Below are 22,620 nucleotides of genomic sequence, written 5' to 3' on the forward strand. Positions count from 1 at the left end.
CAGTTTAGCTATGCATCTTGCAGGGCCAGATAATATGGGAAAAGCAGCATCTTCCTCTTCTTCCGTGCTTCCTCTTCTCCACCTTCTCCCAGTCTGTGGCTCTGGGGACTCCTTGCCTTCATCCACACGGCACACTGGACTGAGGACTGCCCGATTTATCGGCACATCCCCTCCAGGGACTATTGGTAGCTTGCAAAATGCAGCCCCCTCCAGACGAACCCTCTCCTGCAGGTCCCTTGCGAATCCCAGGCTAGATATTTATCTCACCTTTAAGGCAACTTTGACTCGTGGGAGCCATGTAAGATATTTTTATCCAGGCCAGTCATCTGAGCCACAACTCTTAGAAGCAAGCACTGGTTTTATTTCATTGTGAAAACTACAGCTTTTACAATGGATTTTTAACTCTACTTGTAGTGAAAATGAGAATGAAAAATTAGCTCCGAGTCCTCTTTTAATGTGCTCCTTTCCTGTAACTCCTGGATCTCTCCCATAATGATTCTCTCTCACTGTTGCTTTTAACGGGTCTGAGTTCCTATCTCACTCAAAAGCTCCATAGCTTTAAATATGAAGGAAAAATAATCTGCATCCCATAGAAGCCTTTTACACTGCTTATGCCCTTAATTTAACCCTTTACACCCCAACAAATAGGAGATAACTGATTTTTCCTTATCAGTCCTGAACATGGTTATGAATCCAGCTGAACTAATATGCAAGCGGCAAGTAATTAATTCGGCAGAGTTTGGTTCTTACTCTGTTCTCAACTGGCCAGCAAGCAATTCACCATTTTGTTGTCTTTATCCACTAGGTTTGCCAAATAATTTTCACAGAACAGTTTGAAAGTATTTGAAATATGAAACCCAAAAACATTTAGCCACGTTTATCTGTTTAGACTGGACACGCAAATTTTACGGAGGAGTCTCTTCCCCAGCATAATGAGTATGTCACCTCAAAAGTCACTTTTACAAATTCAAAATGCTCCTTTTGTCAAGGCTGACGGGTAACCATCCCTTTCCGCGATCTCCCGGAGCTTGCAAACCCTTCCCTGTCTCATTTAGCTCTCTCCTCTCTCTCTGCTAGGATCTGCTAATGAAAACTTCTATTTACATTACCTGTCTTGTGTGGCTCTCTTCTGCTCAAGCCCCAGGTCAATAATAATAGTCGCAGTTATTAGGAATAATCTCTGCCAATTAACTAGACTATTCAAATGGCTTCATGAGCAGAAACATAATCTGCTCTTCACTGGTGAGCCAAGCCACCTCCCTCTGCAAGCTCGACCATCCTGCCCGTACACCACAACGAAACCCACAGGTTAACAACTTCTCTCTCCTACAGAAACAAGATGGTTTTTCCCCTTACTTTGATTTTCATTTCCCATTCAGCTATTAGAAGAAACCCATTCATCAAAGCTATAGGTTTTCCCTCTGAAAACCTTCAACATTTAAAAGCTTTTGACTGAAATATAGCATATTAATAGAAGCAGTGATTGCACAGCCCTCTGCTGACCTTCCATAGGCTGAAATTGCTTATTTTGCTAAATTTATTTGCCACCCATTTATCAATCTAAATCTAAGGTGGTTTTAAAGGTCATAAACCAAACAGCCACTGAAATATGATTAAAGAATACGGAAATAAATTACAAACTCATAATGTTATCCCTTCTTGTGACTTAGTGGCAGAAGCCTGGATGAAGTATGGGAACTTGTTTAACATCTTCTGTATTTTGGGATTCATCTACCTCCAGAGGGTTACATCAGCCCATTTATTCACAGTGTGTTGCTTTGTGTGCCCTGAAAGAGAGGACTATATGAGGCAAACTCTGGATCATAATCAGACTGAGAAAAGGCTCTGCACTTTCCGTAGAGGGAAAATGTTGTCCTTGGTGACCAGACTCCATTTATTAAGGGGGGTTTAAAACTGCACCAAAAAGTTACTTCCTGTTCAATAAATGGTGTAGTCACTACGCTGCAGAGATCACAGACCACCTTGCATTGCAGGTCTCCAAAATAATTAATGGAGCATCAAGCTGCTGTTACACTGCAGGGCTAGCACTGAACCAGCGGAAGGTTATAGGAGAACTAAGCAAACCTTTATGTTTTCTCTCTAGAAGAAAAAAGTAAAGGTGAATCTTAACCTGAAGCTCCAAGGCACGTAGAAGAAATTTGGTTATGGTAAAATAACTGGGTTTGGAAGCACTTTGGTAGCATACTCCAGAGAGCGGGAGTTTACGTACAGCTCAACTGGAAATTGGAGAGAAACTGAATAGGTGCTACCAAATGCCTCCAGTGTGAGCCATTTAAAGCTCCTCAGAGGAGTGTCGGGTCCTAAATTGCTCTTATTTAGGAGCAAGACTCACGACTTTCAACTCAACCATGAAGGCAGCATCCACACTTACACCTGCCCCCAGCAGAGCCACGTTACCCGCAGCAGAAACTGGTGGGCAGCACAGGGCGAGGACTTCCCGATACTGCTGCAGACCAAGGATGTCTTGCCAGCCCCAGCCAAAATTTTCCTCTCCTAGAGGTATTAAAAATAAGCGGCAAATGATGTTGGCTATAAAAACAAGCTGCCTGCTCAGAATCCGGCATTAATTCCCACATTTCATCGAAACAATTTTGACTTTATTGCCAGAAGCTTCACTGAAATGGCTGTGGAGTCACCGGTGAATTTTAATTCTTGATGAACCTGTAATTGCTTTGCCCGGAAGATTGTTGTAGGCGCATACGTGAATGTCTGCCTCCTTGCAAAAAAATAAAACAGATCTAGTAACACAGTGCCATTTTTGCTCGATATCAATCAGCTTTCCAGGGAACATTCCCGACATTACAAAAACCACACACATTGTTAAAGCAGCAGATCTACAAAGAAAGACCTCCAGATTTCTCCAGCAGGAGAATGCAGCCCCGAGGTGCAAAATATGCACAGCACAGCTCCCAAGCTGTGATCACTTCTAGCTGTTGGTTTTGCTGCCTTTTTTCTCCGGTATAAGTTGATTAATGAATTATTAATGAAAGAGAGATGCGCATAGTAGATAGACACTATTTTATAAAGACCTCTTAAAAGACAACAGGATGAAAATAAAAATAAGCAAGGCAGTAAAGAGGCCAGATGAAAGTAACCAGCCGCCTTGTAAGTACATTAGAAGAAACAATAAACGCAGCAGATGAATAGAAGGGCAATCTGCCAGCTGATACAGCCTCTGCATAGATACATTGATGGAAAGAGATATGCATCCAATACACTATATTGCAGCCAGAAATACAGCCTTGCACCTTAGATCGTTATTAAAAAAAACATGCAGGTCTATCTCTGGATTTACTCCAAGGCAACAGAACCCAAAGATAGAAGAGAGTGAAAGATATCTTATGGCAGTTAAGAAAATGATGAGTCTTGTGACCCAGGGAGAAATTCCTGCACCAGATTTGCAGGAATCTCTTCAAGGCCTCTCCCTTTGGAAACTGTGGTTAAAATTGGTCGGCAGGTTCAAAAGTTGCACGGAGGGATACATTCCCACACAACTGCGGGCACTGGCAGCTTGATAACATAAGCGTCATTTATACAGGAAACCAGGCTAAAACACAGACATTGTGCCAAGCTGTCGCAATATCATTTATATCAACTTTTAGTCAGTTTTTAATACTGGACTCTACAAATCCAAACTATACAGAGGATATTTTAGCCTTAAAAAAAGAAGGGGACCAGATGTCAGGTAATTGATTTTGCTGACATAAACGCAGAGGATTCTTTGGTGGATCAGACTCAACATTTGTAAGACAGTTCAGCAAATCCTCCAAGTCCTGTTAGCAACTGATATATAATGCACTGAGAAAGCCTGAAGTTAAAAAACTGTTGCCTATTAACATCCTTATTACCTGCAGAATTTGAGATGTTTTCAGCTTAAAATGAATTCTAAAAAATTATATTTTAAATAAGGGTCAAACAAATGAATGAACATGCGTAAACAGCATTTTACGGCTGTCTGTAACAGAGCTGTAGCAATAAAAAAAGTGAGTTAGAAAGAATACACAGCCATTCTGAATTATATGATCACCAAATTATGTCTTGATTGACTCTTTGCCTTATGCTTGCATTGGCTGACACAGTTGGATCACAGAATTTCCTTTGAATATATTAACATTTATTAAAAAAGGATCAATTTTGAAGTTATGAAATGCCTCTCTAATTTACTACTGTGCAATTTGCTGCCAGGAAGCCAACCGCTTTGCCAGACAGACACCCTGGGAGTTCATTCTGCTGTGTCATTTCTTTCAAGAAAATTAATTGTTTGCATTTTATGAAGTTACTGGGGAGCGACTCGGGGAGATGATGGAAGTTAGGCAGAAAGAGTTCCTGGTGGCCATTAGGACTGCACTGGTTCTCACCCCTTGCTCTATAATTAAAAGAATGTTTCACCGTGGAAGTTATACACAAGCATTAATTTTAACTCACTTTTGAGACCGTCAGAGACGAGCAGTTAGAAGCTTGGGGCTAATCCTGACCTCAAACATGCATGAGGAAGTTCAAAATATGGATGTTTTCTTTCACATAAGCATCTATGATGCTCATTGGCAAAAATCATACACGTGAAAGCACATAGGTCTCAGCCATACCGGCTTCCTCTTGCCGATGCTAGGACTTGGGTGCAAGACACCTGCTTATCTAGCTTCTCCAAAATAAAACAAACAAAACAAAAAACCACCACATAAATCCCCACCCTATCAGCCATGTGAACCTCCTCCTACATCAGCAGGACCGGGAGTTGGACTGCTGTCCAAGACACCATTGGTTGAGGTAGGTGTCCCTCACCCATAAGTTCACAGTAGTTCCCAGCCCTGCAGTACCAGTGAACGCGACTTAGGTGTCATTGCCACTAGCAGCTGGAGACCCAGTTCTCCCCTCCATTGCAGGCAATATTTGGGCAATAGCTTCCTTCTAGCCCAAGATGAAACCGTGGTAGAGGAGCCTTACCCAAAGTCCACCATGACCACGTAGCACATCACGCCACTGCCTAACCCTGCTCTTCTCAGCCCCAATCCCATATGCCGGCAGGCACTAAGAGGTCCGCAGAAAACTTGCTGAGTTGTCAAACAGAGCTCTCGAGGGGATTTACTAAATGAATGACTGCTTTAGGAAAAGATCCACAAGAGACACTGTCCTTGGTCTATGCAAGACTGGAATTAGAGAAATTCTTAAGGCTCTTGAAAAAAGCAGCAGATAAGGTGTTTATCTGATAAAATGCCTTCTTTCAACTGAAAGAATAGCCACATTAATTGAAAATACACCTTCAGAAAACACAAGTTTCCAAGACAAAAGACCTTCTACCTCACTGCTGAGATTTTCCAGGCTGCCAGGGATTCAGCCGCCAAGATCTCAGTAGAAACTGAAAAATCAATTATTTATGCTGTGATCCAGTGTTTACAACGAAGCTGTGCGCCTTACTAGGAACTGAGTGGTAGAAGAAAGCCCTGAAAGGCCCTTGGAAACATCTGGATGGGGAGCTCTGTTCTGATCAAAACATCCCATTTAGAGCAGCCGTTCCTCCAAGACTTGCTACCCCGCAGGAGAGGGGAATATGTGAAGGAATTTGGCAGATAAGAGAGACACTCTCCAAACTGCATGCTTTTGGTTTAATAACAGTAAGCAACCTGCAACACATTTGGCTCCCAATTGTATCTATCCCAGTTGTCTCATTAAACATTTTGTGTAAGTTTGGAGACTCAGCTTTAGTGTATGTTACCACTAATTGCCTCACTCTTCAGATGTGCAACAACAGACCTCCCTGAAACACAGTTTTCCACCAGCATCAGCCAGGGATTAACTAGTCAGTCAGAAAAATCAGGTTATCTTGAGATAATATTACATACACAATTAAAGCTAAAAAAGCTATGTCAAAGAAGGACAATCTATTTCTAGGAACCAGCTTTTGGCCAGATTATTCCCTAATCATACGTTTTCTTATCTTCCATCATGCCTGAGGCGTTACAAAAAGTGTCGAAACTGGACATACATCCAATTAAGTAATAAGATATTATTTACTGGGGTCTTTAGGGGTCAAAAAGCTTTCATTCTTTTATTTACCTGTTAATGAAAGACTAACCTGAAAAAACAAGGATTTGCTCAGCATCTATATATGGTTGTTTTACAGGCTCTTCCAGCTGGGGAAGAAGAGGCAGGCTCCCTTCCTGGCATACCACAGTTAACACAGGTCATGCACTGGGATACGATGCCATTTCTGATGCTTTTGGGGTTTAACCAAACTCAGTGGGCAAACTGGCTGTAAAACAAAGGAGGAAAGGTAACAGCCTACTTTATTTGGGAGGGCCCTGATACTTGGCCCAGCAATAAGTCCACAGGTCAGTAACTGCGAGAGAGAGGTGACAAAATAAGTGAAAAAAGAAAAGTAGTTGCAGTAGTTTAAAAAAAAAAAGTAAAGGAAGAGAAGAACAGCAGGAGAAGCATTCGAACCACCTCTGAAGCGATAATGGTACCAACTTATGAACTTTTCATAGGAATAAGATTGTCAGCTAGTGCAGCTCGAATTTCTATGGCAACACTCAACATGGGCAGTCTGGCAGAGCAAGGTTGCAAAAGCACGGGATGAAAAGCGTTGTTGGTTCCAGCAAGGCAGGAGCTTCTGTTAGATCTTGGCTTTCTGGGAACAGAGCTACAGACAGAGGCATCATGAACACTAGCAGCCACGCTACATTCCCTTTGAACAAGCCTTGAAGTCAAATGCCCAATCATCCTTGCTCTGCCAGAACGAAGGTAATAAGCAGTGAGCTCAGCTTGCAACAGCAGTGGAGTATACTTACTTATTTTTACAAAGCTTTATTTAATACAAATATCTTCATAATTACAAGCAGGAGCAGGATGAAGAAAGATGAGGATGGGGCTGTGACTTCCTCCATGTAGGTCCTCTTACAGTCTGGAGAGACACATACCGCGGAGGAGGGAGCAGTCCTGACTGGAGCGAGAGTGGGGAAAGGGCTAGTGACATCCCTCCCAAGTTAGGAATAAAAGGAGCAATTAAAAGGTAAAGATTTCTGCTCTGATCTAACTAGGATTACTCAGATATGAATGAGAAAACAACCGAGTTGGCTCACTAATGAACATCAGTGAGCTGATAACCATCCCAATGCAAAGCATGAAATCCATGAGCGACCATTCCTTGCACTCTGAGACGGTCTGGGATGAGGCAGGGTTTACTCATGGATTCACTCACATTGTTGAGTTGTGAATTAGGTTTTACAGACCGCCTTACTTCTCTGATAGGAATTTACCCGTTTTCTCTAGAGCAGTTTCTGTGCTGATCCATTTACAACAGCTCATTTTGCTTCCCAGATTCGTGATGCTATTTTTTTTCATGATGGATTTTGGTCATCCTCTGTGACACTAGCTGGCATCTGTAAGATACGACCCTAGGTCCACAGACGGATCTGAGTATCAGGCTTCCTCTAAAGGATGCACTGAAGGAGTTCTCCTGGCTCACATCAAACTCACCTCTCTGATGTATTTCATAATACTTGCTCTTTATGCACAGACAGGAAAAGGGGAAAGAAAGGTATTATCTCATTAGTGACACTGATCACAGTTCAGGCACTAAATCCTGCCTAAGAGAACGTGCATCAAAATATTCATAACTTGGTTGCATGAGAAGAAACTAATATCAATCTGCAGCTGTGAGACACATTGTCCTATGACATTCGAGAGGAGAAGACCAGAGCACGCCCTTCAAGCTTTATGACTGAGACCAAAGTTTGCCAGCATTTCATTATGATCTTATTAATGTTATGAGATCGGGGGAGAGTGTGGCAACAGGCAGAATAGAATTTTTTTATTATTATTATTATTATTTCAGCTATGTACCTGTAACAAATCAGCTCTATTATGTCCCTGGGCTTTCTCTTTGGCTTTCCTAATCTCATTGCCACTACATAACCTCCAGCTGGCTTTAAATCTGACTGCCATGTGCCGCTTCCCTATTTAAATCTCCTTGCTTTTTATCGGCTTCATTTTTTAACCGCATAATTTACATTTGGTTCCCAGTGGCTATAATAAAATGTCCAAGTGAGTCATTTTCATTGTCTCTCCACAACATGAGGAAATCCCAAATGACTTGATTTCTTCACTCTGCCTGAGTTATTGGCTTGGGGGGGGGGGGGAGGGGGCAGTAAAAAGCTTTCTTATTCTGGCTATATCATAAGTTTTGGCACTTGAGACTATTTTGGCTGTGCTAAATGGAGCTGGGATTGTGGGTTACCGTGGTTGTGTGTGTATTCAGACCAGGCCCATGGATATTGGTCATTTTTTCCTGCAGAAAAAGGCTGTTTTCTACTGCCCCACTGGGGTGTCTTTTTGACCCGAAACACAGCCCAACTTCTGAGCTCTCCAGCCCAAGGATGCTCCAGCATCTCCTGAGCAAGAGCTCTCAAGAGCAAGGGATTAACCCCCTCTCCTTCAGTTTCCTTCTGGATAAAAAAAAAGCACGAACACAAAGGAGTGGCTAGTATAAGCCACGGGGCAAACCATACCCGTTTGCCAGCAGTTACGGGATAAGACACATTCATCCACTAGATCCACCACTTTCCTCCTAGAGTCTAGGCTGCAGCTCTCTGGTTGAAAGTGATCCCTCAGAAGCGGGGACTTGACCATTTCAGCTGCTTGCCACCCTCCCAAAGAGGCCCAGACTTGGACTGCAAACACAGCCCGCTCTGCCCCGTGCTTGGCTGACTGGGGCCAAGAAAGCTAAGACAACGCAGCATCTGCGCAGCTCTTGGGGAGCCCGTAACAGCAGAAGTAACTCCTGGGGAGTGTTATTGGACCCGAGACCTGCGTCACCAAGGGGGAAAATACCACAGTTCATTCTCCGTCTTCCTCAGAGTGACTCCTCTCGCACCTCTCAGGTGCAAGAAAGGGTGAGCAACCTAAACCCCCAGAGACCACAGAACCAATTAAATTGGCTCAATGGCCAGTCCTTCCCTGTACAATATTTTAAGGGCAGTATTTCTAATAGACCCCACAAAATCTCTGGCGCTTCTGCTTTCTTGATCACAAAACCTGTGATTTCACATGGGAAAGGGGTGCTGGTGCTGCGGTGTCAATTCTGATAGGAGAAGGGCGTATTCAAAGGCACACTTAGGACCTCCTGCCTTCCCGAGGTGAGCCCTGTCACTGGACAAACTCAGTCATCCTCAGAACAGATTTCTGAAGATGACCCACTCAGTTTCCATTCACATAGCAAGTCTAATCTAGCCCAGCTTTAGACTGGGGAGAGCACCTATTGGAGCCCTGCCCTTTAGGGGACTGGACCAAAACAGTAAAACGTGCTGCAGCCCTGAACTGGAACGAGCTGACAGCGTGGCAGCCTCTGCTGGGCCATGTGTTCCTGGGCCCAAACTCCCTAGTTTAGAAAATTGATTGGGGAGGGCGGAGGGAAACCAAAAAACAACAAAAAAAAAACTTTTTCCTTTTTCTTTCTCTCCCTAGGATGCAGTTCTGCATTGCCCTGTGAAGCTGTCTAGACCTTTACATTCATGTCAAATACATGCAAGACAGCTGTGAAAACTTGCTGCTGGGACTGTAAAGCCCCACGACAAATTCAGCCATTTAGAAGTTCCCTTCAACCTTTGCTCCTATTTAAATATCTATCTAACACCTGCGTTTTGCTAACTTTTCTGGAAGTGCGGCTTTCAAGACTCTAGCACTGCGTGCCTGGGAACGATTAAAGTGTTTGGCTTTCCATGGTAACGTTACCCATTTATAATCTTGTTTCTTAGTGAGATCTGAACCAACTGTACTAGTAAGTTCCTTTAAGAGTAAGTCTTCAGGAGTAACTCTACCCTTTAAGCCTGAAACCTGAGGCAGCAAGTGATTGACAGACATCGTGGCTTTCAGCTAGTTAAACATTCTGAATGCTCAGTCAATGGAGTCTTTAAAAGAAATAATTACAGACATCAGACCTCAATGTTCTGCCAGAACAATACCACTGTCAAAAAAGGCTCAACTCAGCCTCGTGAAACTCAGACACTGAGCAGCTCCAGTTCTGGCTCACAGCTGCACCAAACAGGGCCTCTGCCAGCCTCTGCCACCCAAGGAGGTGGCACCGGGTCATTACCTCTGGCTTCGTCATGGAAGCGGTTCCAGAAGGCAGCGTTTCAGCCAGCGTGTCTATCCTCTGCCCACCAGGTCCACCCTTCAGAAGTGATCCTCCAGCAGGAAGGAGAGGTCTGCAGCAGTGCTGAAGATCCTGGGGAAGGCAGACTGAGACAAATCCTTCTTCCCTCAAGTCTTCTTTCTGTGCTACAGTGCTGTAGGCTGAAGCAGACAGTCATCAGTCATGTATTTGCCTAAATAACCACAGATTCATTTTCCAACTTATTATGTAATCCTTGCTACACTTCCATTCTAGCAGCAGTGCAAGCCAACTAGTAAAAAAAAAAAAAAAAAAAGGTGTAACAGCACCAGAATTAGATAGAGCCACTGAACTCAACGCGGAGCCACTCTCCACATATACTTAAGAGACTCACCCCCACATCTCTCTCCTCTCTGGCTAAATGGAGGTAAGTGGGACTCCACCCTCAATTGCACAAAGCAATTATGCATGCTGTGCTAATTAGTTACAGCAGTGATGATCTTCTAGACAAGGAGTATGCTATTCCTTGTACATGATGCCACCACAGAAGTGTTAATTTCCTTTTAAGATTAATTTGAGTGGGTATAAATCAACTGCTGCAGCCATCCCAGAAATACAAACTGCCATATAAACATCACATTCAAAGGCAGCGAGAGTCAACTGCTGCAGTATTTTGCACAGGCTAGATAGCATCTTAATAGTCATGAGAAAGTCACAGAGAAGCACTGGGTTGTGTCAGCTTAACTCTTTCTTTAACGTCTGTCAACACACCAGAGCTCTGAACTGGGTTTAGGCCTTTAGACAGCACTGTAATAAAATTATTTGCAGGAAATTATAGAGCTACAAAGTAAATGCACGTTGTCACTTTATTAATGTCATAGAGGGTATGTCTGTTCTGGGGTTTTGTCACAGATTTAGCCCCACTGCTGTGACTGCAGTTATTCAGGAGACAGTGTGTATAGCATCAAAGGCATGTGAAAGCCCACCTCCAGGAGAGGTGATTTGTTATGATAAACTCTTAAGCAAATCAAGAGTTTTGCCAACAGTAGTTGGAAAGTATCCATGTTTTATTGCAGGGACATTTCTACAAACCTCATTGCTATCATTCAGTAACAAGTGTATTCATAGCTCCCACCTGGTGCCTACCTCAGACTGAGATATTGTTACAGCCAGAAAAAGACATCTTTGTGGACCGGGAAACACGTGCCTAAATTAAGAGTCTTTTCTCTCCCTCTGCAATATAGAGTAAGTCAGGTGCTGCGCATGATTTTGCTGCAAAGCATCTCACCTGATCCTAGGGCTACGAGGTCAGCGGTAACCCGGGGCTTTCACAGGGCTCTATAAATCCTTGGGCTGAGCTCTGAACAACAGGCTCCCAGGAAAGCAGGGCAAGTCATGGGGTAGGAAGAAAAAGTAAATGCTGGTTCTTGAAAAAAGCTTTACTACATTTGCAAAAATCAATCCTTGCAATTGAAACTGGGGGAAGTTTTAGCTGTCCTGCTCAGAGGGCAGTATTTACTGTCTCTTAGTCCTGGGATGCAGGTGGTGATGTTCTTGAGGAGATTGCAAACAGATTGTAGGCATCTTGCACTTTTATTGCTGTGCTGTTGCAAGTTGATCTAGGTACGTGTCAGCGTGCCCAAGCCCAGATGGCCATCATTGGGCGCACAAATCAGGAATAAATACTGATGGGCTGTCAGCTCACGGGGCTGCGGTCCCGGCCTGCATACCCACGCCTGGACAAGCCCAACTTGCATTACTCACAGGGTTAAGCTCTTACTGCTTAATTAGGATGTGTGGCTCAGTTACAGAGACAAGGAAAGGCTTGTCTTTCAGCTTGGCATCAAATGAAATATGTGTCACATCACGCTGTTAATGCACACACACATCACTAGCAGGGCTACTGCATAATTTATCACCACAAATACTGTCTTTCTCCAGAGTTTTCATAGGTCTCTTATCTTTATTTATAAAGTGTTAATCTGCTTTAAAAAGGCAAAGACAAAAGTTCTCGTGTAAGCCCTGAAATGCAGCAGAATAATGAAAACTGTAACTGGAAAGGAAGGGATTCAATTGTACATTTTTCTGCTTTCAGACGCACAGATTCCCAAAGCTTTGCCTGCTGTGGCAATTACCCGCAGCTCGCGGCGCCAGATGAGCCTTCTCAGCCATGAACATGCTGCAGAAAGAGAGGGCCAGGGGCCGGGGTTCACGCGGTCGCTCCCTGCTCACCTGCGCCCCGGCCCAGCAGCAGTGGTCGGGGACATCTCCCATCCGCTGCCAGCCAAGAAATCCTCAGGCCACAGGCAAAGAGCGCAACAGGGATGCTGCTACAAAATAATTGCAGTGTGTATTTTCAATTGATGTCAAGGATGCACTAAACTTCAATTGGAAAGGCTCTCAAATATCCAGTTACTAACCCAAAGGGCAGATGGGGAAATATGGGAGAGCATATTGCTCTGGGACTGTAACGCGAGATGCACGGCAGCTGTGACTGCTCTCACCTCGACCCAACTGTTACGTTCTCCGCTCTTTGGGCCACTTCAAGGCAGTAAAGTCTTAAAAATCTGCTTGGATTAAAAATTAAATGTAGCAAGTACAATAGACTTAGAAGACTGTTGGCATTTGCCAACTCTTTTGGGGTTGAAGCCTTGCCAGGGTCGGGGGAATGGCGCATCTATTGAGGGGGAAATATCTGAGGGTCTGTTTTATTTTGTTTTTAAAGAGATTTGATGGTAATAACTGCATCACATATATCACTTTTGTAGTGAAGAACTCTACCTGGCCAAGGGGGTTTCCACAAAAAATGGTGAATACGTGCACAGAAATCTGTAACTATCTCCACTCACCAAACTGAAGAAAACTGTGACACTCAAATATTCCCATTCAAAAGGAAAAAGATAGTCTTTAGCAGGATGGATATAAAACTACCAGATGACACCCCCATAGATAGAAGGATTTGTTTGGAAAAGCTTTCAAATATCTCAGAGCTAAGGGTTATTTGAAAATCAACACATCAGTCAGATATTTTGACAGGAACGTGCTGGTCCCATCAACACTTCTACAGTAAATATTTCAAGACAATCGTGTTCTGAAATACCTAAGCTAGCTATATTATTTGATCACCTTCATCACTGTTGGGTTCTTAACAGTTAATTAAGACTCAGTAATTCTGGTCAAGCCATGTAATTCCAAGGTTGGGGAATAATCTACTTGGCGTTAGTAGGATTATGTCAGATCATTCCTTTATGTAAGTGGCATTTCCCACCTAGCAGCTACTGGGGGCTCATCTGACGAACGGCAGACCTCCAGGAGGTGGACAGTCGCATCCAAGCCGGTGCCCCACGCTTACTTTCATCAAGAAAGAAGCACCTCTAAGGCACCATTCGTCTCACCCTAAAGTAGACTTTTAAAACAGGTCAGATGAAAATATCTGTCACTTGCTACCAATTACACAAGGAGCCCAGAGAGAGTAACTGGAGCTGCCATGTCTGTCCTCCAACTGCCAAAGTGGGATTTATCTCAATAACCAGCCAATTGCTCCTTCTTCAAGCGCTGCAGCAAGCAGACGCAATGCTCCAGTTCTCCTTCACCTCCTGTGCAAGTAAAGGAGGAAAGCATAGATTTAGCTTTCGGCTTGGCTGAAGCTAATGCCAAAGGCTGTGAACTGCAGCGGCCGAGAGGCCGGCCCACGTTCACCCCTACTGACTGCCGAGGGGTCCAGAAAGCCTGGTAGAAATGTCAGCGTAGCAATCCGCTTGAGCTGGGCTGCCTCAGACCCTATCTACCAGCACGCTGCTGCTCTGGTCTACGCAGCTTCACCGCCTGTGCATGCCCTCACGGGTATGCTGAGGCTGCACAAGGCACCCTTCTTCCAGCACAGGGTGAATAGTTTCGGAAATGCTAACTGCCATGCCAACCACTATTTGGGTGACAACCCAAATAGCACGTTTCCATCACGAGCGCAGCTGAAGTGCACATAACCTTTCAGGATAGAGAAGCCACAAGGAGGACCGGCACTGATCCATAAAAGCTGCAAGTTGGCTGCTTGCTCAGGGCTGTCTGGGTCACAGGCACTGAAGGCACAGGAGCAGCCTGGGAAGGCTTTGCTGGTGTGGTTCCCGCGCGCTCAAGCCCAGACATTCGCTCCTTCGGTTTTATGCAAGAGCTGACTCTTCCTCCCTCACCTTGAATACAAATGTGGCTCCAGCTTCACAAAGAGGCATCCCTTACTTGAAGGGGAGCTCAGCCAACCCCTTTCCTTAGCCAGCTGGTCATTTTAAGCCGTGCTTTGTAGCAAGCTCCACAAATTGAAGAGAAGGGTTTTTTCACTGTTAGAGCATCTTTTCCTTCCTTTCACGTTTGCACAACAGCAGCTCCCCATCCTTTCTGCTAATAGGACTCCCTTTTTCCAGACTGGCAAAGTATTAAAAGACCTTCAGACAACAAGCCTTGGAAGAAGGGGAAGAAACCACATTCTTACTGCATTCAAACCACAGGCCAAGCAGCCAGAAACACCCTCTGATTTTCTGTGTTTTCTTTGATTTTCTGGGCTAGACAGAACGTTTCCCCTTTGCTCCACAACCTCAGTGGATTCCCCTGCAGTAACTGCTGACATTAATCCCAGTGGCTATTCAGAGGGAGCGATAAAGATAGCTGTATGCCCAAACAAGAATGAGACCATCTGACAAAAAGAAAAAAAGCCTGTTCAAAGACTTTGAGCCCACTTTGTCCTTCCTGTAATTCCAGCACATGCTGTCAAAGGCATTTCAACCAGAACAAGTTTCATCTACAGTGCTTCAGACAGTGCTCAGTTTAATTTAAACCTTTATTGCCTTGAATACTCCTCAGTTTATTGTAAAGAAGTCAGTGGGATTGCTTATGAAGAAAGGTATAATCCTGTTTGAGCAACAGCGTCAGAGCCTGGACCATCACCTCTAAAGCCTCAGCCCTCAGATGCCCTCGGACACAAGCATCTGCTTGCAATTCGCTCTGGAGAGGGATTAAGACACCACTCAACACGCCAAGAAACTAGACAGAAAGATGTAGACTAATTTAATCTTGCTATGTTCACTGCAGCAAAGCTGTCCTGCAATATTCACTTACATCCCAGTTCTACCATTTGAACTTAGCCCATCTTCGGTTATTTATTAGCACTCCAGCGAGACCATCTAGGACCTTTGGTAGGACCATAGGTTGTTACTGTTATTAATCTTAGGAACTGTGAAGCTTTGCAAGACTTTACTATGAGAAAGAAACTATAGGTCACTACCGCATGTGCTCCTGCAGCACCATTCTAATTTTTAATAGAAATCAGAGAGGCCTAAAGGAGCCACAACACTTTTATTAAATGAATAAGCATTCAATTCAGTCCAAAACCTCTAAAGGTATTTACGTTATGCAAAGTACATTCAGATATTTAACATAGGCACAAGAATAATCGTGAGTCACTATCCAATAGCACTCCCATGCTACTGCCATACCACCACTTCTTAAACAGCATGTTAGCGCCAAACTGTCCGCAAGAGTTTCATTGGCATGTTTTAATGGGAAGCCATTTCTCCTGCAGATATTTCCACCTGTCTAGAGTCTACATTCAACTGGCATGTTTTAAAGTAAGAAAGTGGAAAGTCAACCAGGAGGCGCGGTGGGTGACTTAATGGCCATTTTCCTTTTGTTCTTATAATTCTGATTAACCTTTGTTAGGAAATCAATCACCTTAATCTTTGGAAAGAAGGTATGTTAACAACTGCATCAATTTAGTGGGTGTTTTAACTTTTACATCAATTTTATTTTTTGCATACAGCTTGAAGAAGAATAATATCACGGACTGACATGCCTCAGAGATACATTGGAGTCCTTTGAGCTCCTTGGAACACTCAGTATCTGGAACTGTAAAGTTCAGAGAAGTTAATTGGGGCTGTAAACATGAAGAAAGAGTCTCCAGTACAGGGCATGCTTTAGACATCTTAGGGTCAAAAAGCCTGGCTTCTGAGAGCAAGATATGAGAGACCCTTACCCGCTCTTATTTGTTATATATTGAATATATATGGCATCTGCACATATTCTAAAGCCCTAGGAAGGGTTCACATGGCCTTTGATGCTTCAAATGGCCATACAGCATGCCTAGACTGGAACAAGAACATGTAACACATGGATGTTATTGAAGATGTGAAAGTCCCACCGTTATGGTCTCTAGTCTGTGGTCACTCTAGGCATTGGACACTGCATTTTTTTTCAAACTGAGAAAAGGAGAAAAATTGAATTGGAGATTATCTGAGAACAAGCAGAAGTCCACAGAAGAACTTCTATGCCTCTCTGAAACGGAGGAAGGCTTTCCTTCCCCATCGGAGTCTCCCCTGCCTCTTCTAATAAGCGTTCTTGCCCAGTGGTACAGCTCCGTAGGCCTTAGCAATTTCCGTACAATGACTGCACATCTGTGTGTACTCGAAAGGAGAAATGGCTAAGCCAGCAATTAGACAAGCAAACTATTTACAGATAGAAAATAACCACTTTTCAGACATGAAGTTCAACAAAGAAACGGGTATTAGCAGCATGAATGTAATTAATTTATTAACTAGTGTTTTGGTGACATCTTTCTAAATCTGTATTTGCTCAAGCACATAGCAATAATTTGTATATTGCTCTGGAAAAGGTTAGATGCTGTCAGGTAAAATTCATCATATTAGAATCCCATAATTAGCAACATTTTTTCTTGTATCTATTTCTCTGTTACCGTGCAGTAACATCTAGAGAGATTGGTGTCTTTGTTTGCCAATGTTTTCCTCTTGCAGAATAATAGAAACATATGCTGGGTTGCTGAAGCAGATTTGTTTTTCCCAGGGTTAGGGAAGATATCTGTGATTTTGCAGTTGGAGGTTATTTGGTTGAGCAGCACAAGAGTAAAGACAATTTTTATTCATATAAACCTATTATAATAGCTCAGCTAGATTAATATTTCAGAGCTCATGATGTTAGAGCTCCAAATTTTTCAGGAGAAAGATACAGGCCAGTGTAATGCAGTGTAAGAAGTGAGTCCAACGTATTCAAGGTATGTCGAGATCATTGCATAAGCACTGAACAGTGAGCCCGCTGCTGCACGCACGCAGATCTGTGACACCTACAGATCCCGCAGCCGGACAGCTGGGAAAAATGCCCCAATTCCACATTTTATCTAGCCAGAGCTTCCAAACAGGAGAAAGGAGAAAAAAAAAAGAAAAGAAAAGAAAAAGGTCCTGGAGAAACCCAGCTGGACAGCAGCCCTTCGGGATACCGCAAAGCACTATAATATCCCAGCTCTGCACAACAGGCCGCAGGGTTGAGCACGAACAGGCGTAATTAAGGAGAGCAAGTCATACTGCCTAGCTGCACGTGGCTGCAGCTGTGCGCGGCAGCGTAAGGAGAAACCTTTCTGAGGAAGGCCGGGAAATCTCCATTTCCTGAGGTTTTTGCAGCAGAGACTGGGCGAGCAGCTCGCAGCGGCGGTGCTGCCGGAGGACAGTCAGGCGCCCGCGTGGCTGCGTCCGCCCCGGGCTCTGCGGTCCCTGCGCCGCGCCAGGCACCGCAGGCAGCCGGCTGCGGGCTGCTGCGCGTCGATCTGAGCGTTTAGTGCTTCGGCGGGAGGAACATCACTAGAGCAAAACTCTGTCGCGGAGGGACCGTTCCCCACGCAGCCCGTCCCCAGCCCAGCGGGGGCCTCGAATGCGCCCAGCTTCTCCCTCCCTCCCGGCCCTGGCACCCACCGCCGCGTCTCTGACGGCACACCGGCCCGCATTCGGCACATACGCGTACGATCAAAGCCGATGGTACCCGACAAGCTGTTGTTCGACGCAGCATAGCGACACCGCTCCTCGCTTCCTAAGCAAACAGCTGAGATCAAAGGCATGTGCTTCACGGGATGGCACAGGATGTCTCACAGTGTCAGCGTGTCTCTGAAGGGATCCCAACGCTCATTTTCTGCGCCGCTCCAGCTTTCTGCTGGAGGTAGGACCACGCTGTACGGTGTGGGCACACTACCCCCTGCTGGATATTTCTCAAGTGAGAGAGGTACCACAGGAAAAGCAGGGAAAGGGGATTGTTATTTTAACATCTCAACTGCTGTGTATTTTTCTTCTGGCTATTACTTGGAGAAAACGTGTCTTCAGTAATGACAGCTCCCCAGCGTCAGCAAGGTAAGCTTAATTGCCGGTTAAAATACCCTCTTCCGTCTCGCTGCTGAATTCTTCCTATAATACGACTTTAATGTAGCGTTCTCTCTCTTTACCCGCCAATGGGGTCCCCGGCGTGGGAGCAGATAATGCTCTCGCGAAGTGCCATGGAAGACAGGAATATCCGATTACTCTCATCCCAGAAACCCCCTAGCTCCCAGCAGACCAAAGCTCATCCACACTGTAATGCTGAAATGAAAAGGGGCTAGCTTACTCCCTCCCTGCCGTGAGGGGATCACAAAGCCTCCCTAGTCCTTTGCCCCTGGCTTTCTTCTAAAAATACCCACAAGCTCCTTCTCCAAATCAATCTGCATACAGCATAGAAAGACCTACCTTGTTTCTGAGGCTCAGTTGATTAACATGTGCATCGACAGTGAGCTGAAGATGAACTTGCCCTTCTCCAGACTTTATGGAACCATGAAATGCCATTTCCAGAGAACATTTTCGGGATTGTACTTTCATCTCTGACGTGGTGCAAGAAGCATCTGTCCCCCAGATGTCAGCCATGACCAGTCGGAGCATGCAGTATATGAAGGAGTGTGCTGCACCCCGCTGCTCCAATCCCTCCACTGCTTACTCAGAGCCAAGATGGTGCCAGGACTCTCTAGTTTCACTCTTACTACTCAAGAACATTTAATCTTTGAAAGGACCACGTTCAGTTGGTTCAAGTCCTCGTGAACGGCACAACTGCAGGACAACGTTTAAGATGCTATCACCTTGCCCAGAGTCGGTGAACTGCTGCGTGAGCTCTCCTCAGCCACTTCTGTGTAAAGCTTCACAGCTTATAGTAAGCCAAACATAACAGAGCCAACAGAGAAGGCTGCATCTCAAAGTGCCACCACGAGTGCTAAAACAATGTGTCACAGGACCCTGCTGTCACTTTATGATAAAATCCAAATTCCCTGTACTAAGATAGGATCAAAGCCAGTTTTGCTTGGTTTCAATTTAGACAGCACCTACACAAATACAGAATATCTTCCCCATAAGTGATACTGAAAATGTCATATCAGTGCCTGGCAGGTTGTGGCTTAATTTCTTCACAACGCCTTTACGTCTAGTACTTTCATCTTCCTTCCTTCCCCAAACAACACGGACTATGATTCTCTTTTTCCAAACATCTCGCATACCAACTGTTGGGATTCGCAGTTGGCACGCATAAGAAATAAAAACCTTTTGCAGTGCAAATGGTAGAACGTGTCAGCCAATCTAGAAGGGACAATTTTTTAGATGTTGAAAGCACTTTGCATAAAGAATTACTTGATGTTCCTTGTCCCAACGTACCCCAATGACTGCAGCTCAGGAACAGCCACCCCTGGTACAAATTCACGTGGAAACTTAACGGAACTAGTAAGAACGAGCACGAATCAACCTTACTGGAGTCATCGGGGCTCACTGTGATATAGGGAACTCTAGCACAAAGCACAAACTTTTGAAAGTTTTATTCACTGTCCTCCACCTGCAGAGGGGGAACAGAGAGCATAACTGTTTTCCCTTCTGACAAAACCCAAATCGATGGCAGAGGCAAAAAGGACCTCCACTAGTCGTGACGAGTCACCGCACGACACTGGAAGATGAAAGGCCATAAAGTGCTAAAGAATATGCAGCGTAATCCACGCCTTTGCAGAGTTAGCTGACCACGAATAGCAGCTTTGTGAAATGACGAATTATTCCCCTAATTCATGTAATCTGTATTTAAAATAATAGCTCAGCCTCCTCAGTACATCTGTGAATCTGAACTTAAGCTCTTATCCCACTGGCTTCCTTAAACAGCTAATCACATACATCTCAGCATTGTTTACAGAATCGTACAAAGTAAAAGGATTAGATTTGGTTTCATTCAACCCATAATAAATAAAACCGGGAGCGCACCTCAACAAGTATAACATGACCTTGGTATTTTCGTTTTAATAAAGATACAAAATTGCCAAGATAAGTGATTTTCAGTGTTAATAATTTAACAAGGCAATAGACCTTGTAATTAAGTTTAAGGAGGCTGCTAAGTGATTTTGATAATGATCCAAGGACCAGTTATAGAAAAGATCTCACCCTTCCCTTTCTAATTAAATATATTAGAAATAGTGAAGCTGAGAAGTTCTGGTAATAACCATTTTTATTAAAGTGAGGATACGTATATACTCTGTATCAGAAAAGTTTAGCAGAAAAGAGTACCATGGGCTCCTCCTTAAAGAACATTCAATTTTAAAAGGAAAAGCATAAGAATCATGTTATTACTTCTGCTGCTTTGTGGTAGCTAGAATATATAGCCTTCAAGATTACTGCTCTATCAGCCTTACATGAGGATTTAGGGCTCCCATAAAGCCACTCAGCCTTACAGGAGTGCTAACTGCAGCTGCGGGTCAGATCTGGGACTGGAAGCCTGAGCAGGCTGCACGGCCCCACGGGTGCTCCGACACTGGTGACCATGTGGCATCACATCGCAACACCCCTCTGCCTCCCTGGAGAGGCCACCAGGCACTTCCCTCCCAACACGCGCTACAAAAACACAAAGTAAACCAAAGGAAACCCCTGAGCCTCAGGTCAGCCTGGCCTTCCAGCAATAAAGCCCACAGTTGCTGGGGCTGCAGGGACTGGCAGCCTACCTAGGCTCCAGAGTGTAAAACGCTCTTGTTTCAGGGATGTTTTTTTATGAGATAGCTTAATAATGGTTTTACGGTTTTATGAGGAGCCAAATTAACAGTTTGCTGCGACTGAAAGGAGAACGTTCCCATGCCCCAGCCTAAATGCTCCCTCTGCTTACCTTGAGTCAGCTCTAACTGCATGGGAAACCGGTGCACCAAAATCAACCCAGGAAGAATTAAAAAAAAACCCAAACAAACAAAGAATTACTTTGTCAGGTTAGTAGCCTGCTCACCTTCCAGACCACGGCGCCTGGCGTGGCTGGGAGCCGGAGCAGGACCAAGACAAGGGTGACACAGGAAAGGGAAAGCATGAGCTGAATCCCTTGGGGTCACTGCTCGCTCAGTAACACAGTCACCCCATTGTAATAGTGTTAGAGCTACAGAACTATCCCCTTTCCCTAATATTTTTGTAGCACTTAAATTAAGAGATACTACATTTTTCATCTCCACATTGCAAATGAATTTCCCATAACTCAAACCACCCTGCTCAGATAAACCTTTCTCTTTTCACCCTGTATACAGCTGAGCAGCAGCCAAGGACAGTTGACTTAGCTGAATAATATGCACTGGTACTAAATGAAAATTAAACCATAAATATTTTAGAATACCTTCTTTCCTGGATAGTAAAAGTGAAATGTATCATTTGTTTAAACTATCCTATTCATTATTTCTTTCCTCATATCATAAAATCAAACCACTAACGAGAACCTACATAAATAGAGCTTCAACTTTCATCTTGAAAAGTTTAATCAGAAAGCTCTTCAGGAATATTTTATTCCTTTTATCAGAACATTGATGGAAGCCATAATTCACCGTAATGGGAGAAAGTTTCCTCTCTTCAGTAAAGAAATTGATCAAAACATTTCTTGTTGGTAAGATCTGACATAAATTTGCTTGCTTTTTTCCACTACTATTTGATCTCAGCACTTTATGAATTTTTGATTGCCTACTCTTAATTTTCCACAAGCAAATTCAATTAAAGAAATTAAAAAACAGTAGTTCAATCCTGATTACCTCATCACCAAACGGCTCTTTTATTGCACAATGGATGACATACGCCCCAATCTCCAGGTGCTGGTGGAGTCCTTACAAAATTGGATCATATGAAACCTTTCCTTCTTTATTAGTGCTATTAGGAAACAGCATATCAAACCACCCAACTCAATTTGGTAAGATAATTCCCCTGTTAAGGCAATAATCCAAAGGCTATTGCAAAGGAAACAACTTCCTAGAAGAAAAGGGAGTTGAAGTCATCGAACGCATCTCAAATCTTTCGTCTGGGCAAGAGCGTGGTCCCTTTTTTACAGTACCAAGAGGAGAGAAGGGTGCAAGAGCGCACTGGAGAAGCATTTCAGCATAGCTACCCTCCAGGGCCGAGGTGATAGTGTCACTACTTTCTAACTTTTTCTGGTATCACATTGCTACAAGTTAAAGCGAGCAAGCACATGTGTGCAGACTGACTCATCTTCAACCCCAGATTCCCCACCATGTTTGAGGAACCGGACGGCAGGACTCCATCAGCAACAAGCTGATTATTTAGTGGTTGCTCCTTCAGGACACAAATAACCAGTACTACACCCACTACATTACGTTGGCATTGCCAAGCGCCGGAGAGGACCAGTGGTGGACAGGTGTTTAAGTCAGT

General features: G+C 44.1%; 1 long non-coding RNA gene across 1 annotated transcript in view; it reads right to left on the bottom strand.

Annotated features, from left to right (window-relative positions):
* LOC138069096 (uncharacterized) overlaps positions 1–18,081 on the bottom strand; it is a 31,335-nt gene extending 13,254 nt beyond the window's left edge. Inside the window, exons 1-2 of the long non-coding RNA XR_011143903.1 lie at positions 17,915–18,081; positions 10,112–10,311 (exon numbers count right to left, since the gene is read on the bottom strand). This is a non-coding gene — a long non-coding RNA (uncharacterized lncRNA). The remainder of the gene's footprint in view (positions 1–10,111; positions 10,312–17,914) is intronic.
* Between the last annotated feature and the right edge of the window lie 4,539 nt (positions 18,082–22,620).

This window comes from Struthio camelus, chromosome 13, assembly GCF_040807025.1.
Source record: "Struthio camelus isolate bStrCam1 chromosome 13, bStrCam1.hap1, whole genome shotgun sequence".
NCBI lineage: Eukaryota > Metazoa > Chordata > Aves > Struthioniformes > Struthionidae > Struthio > Struthio camelus.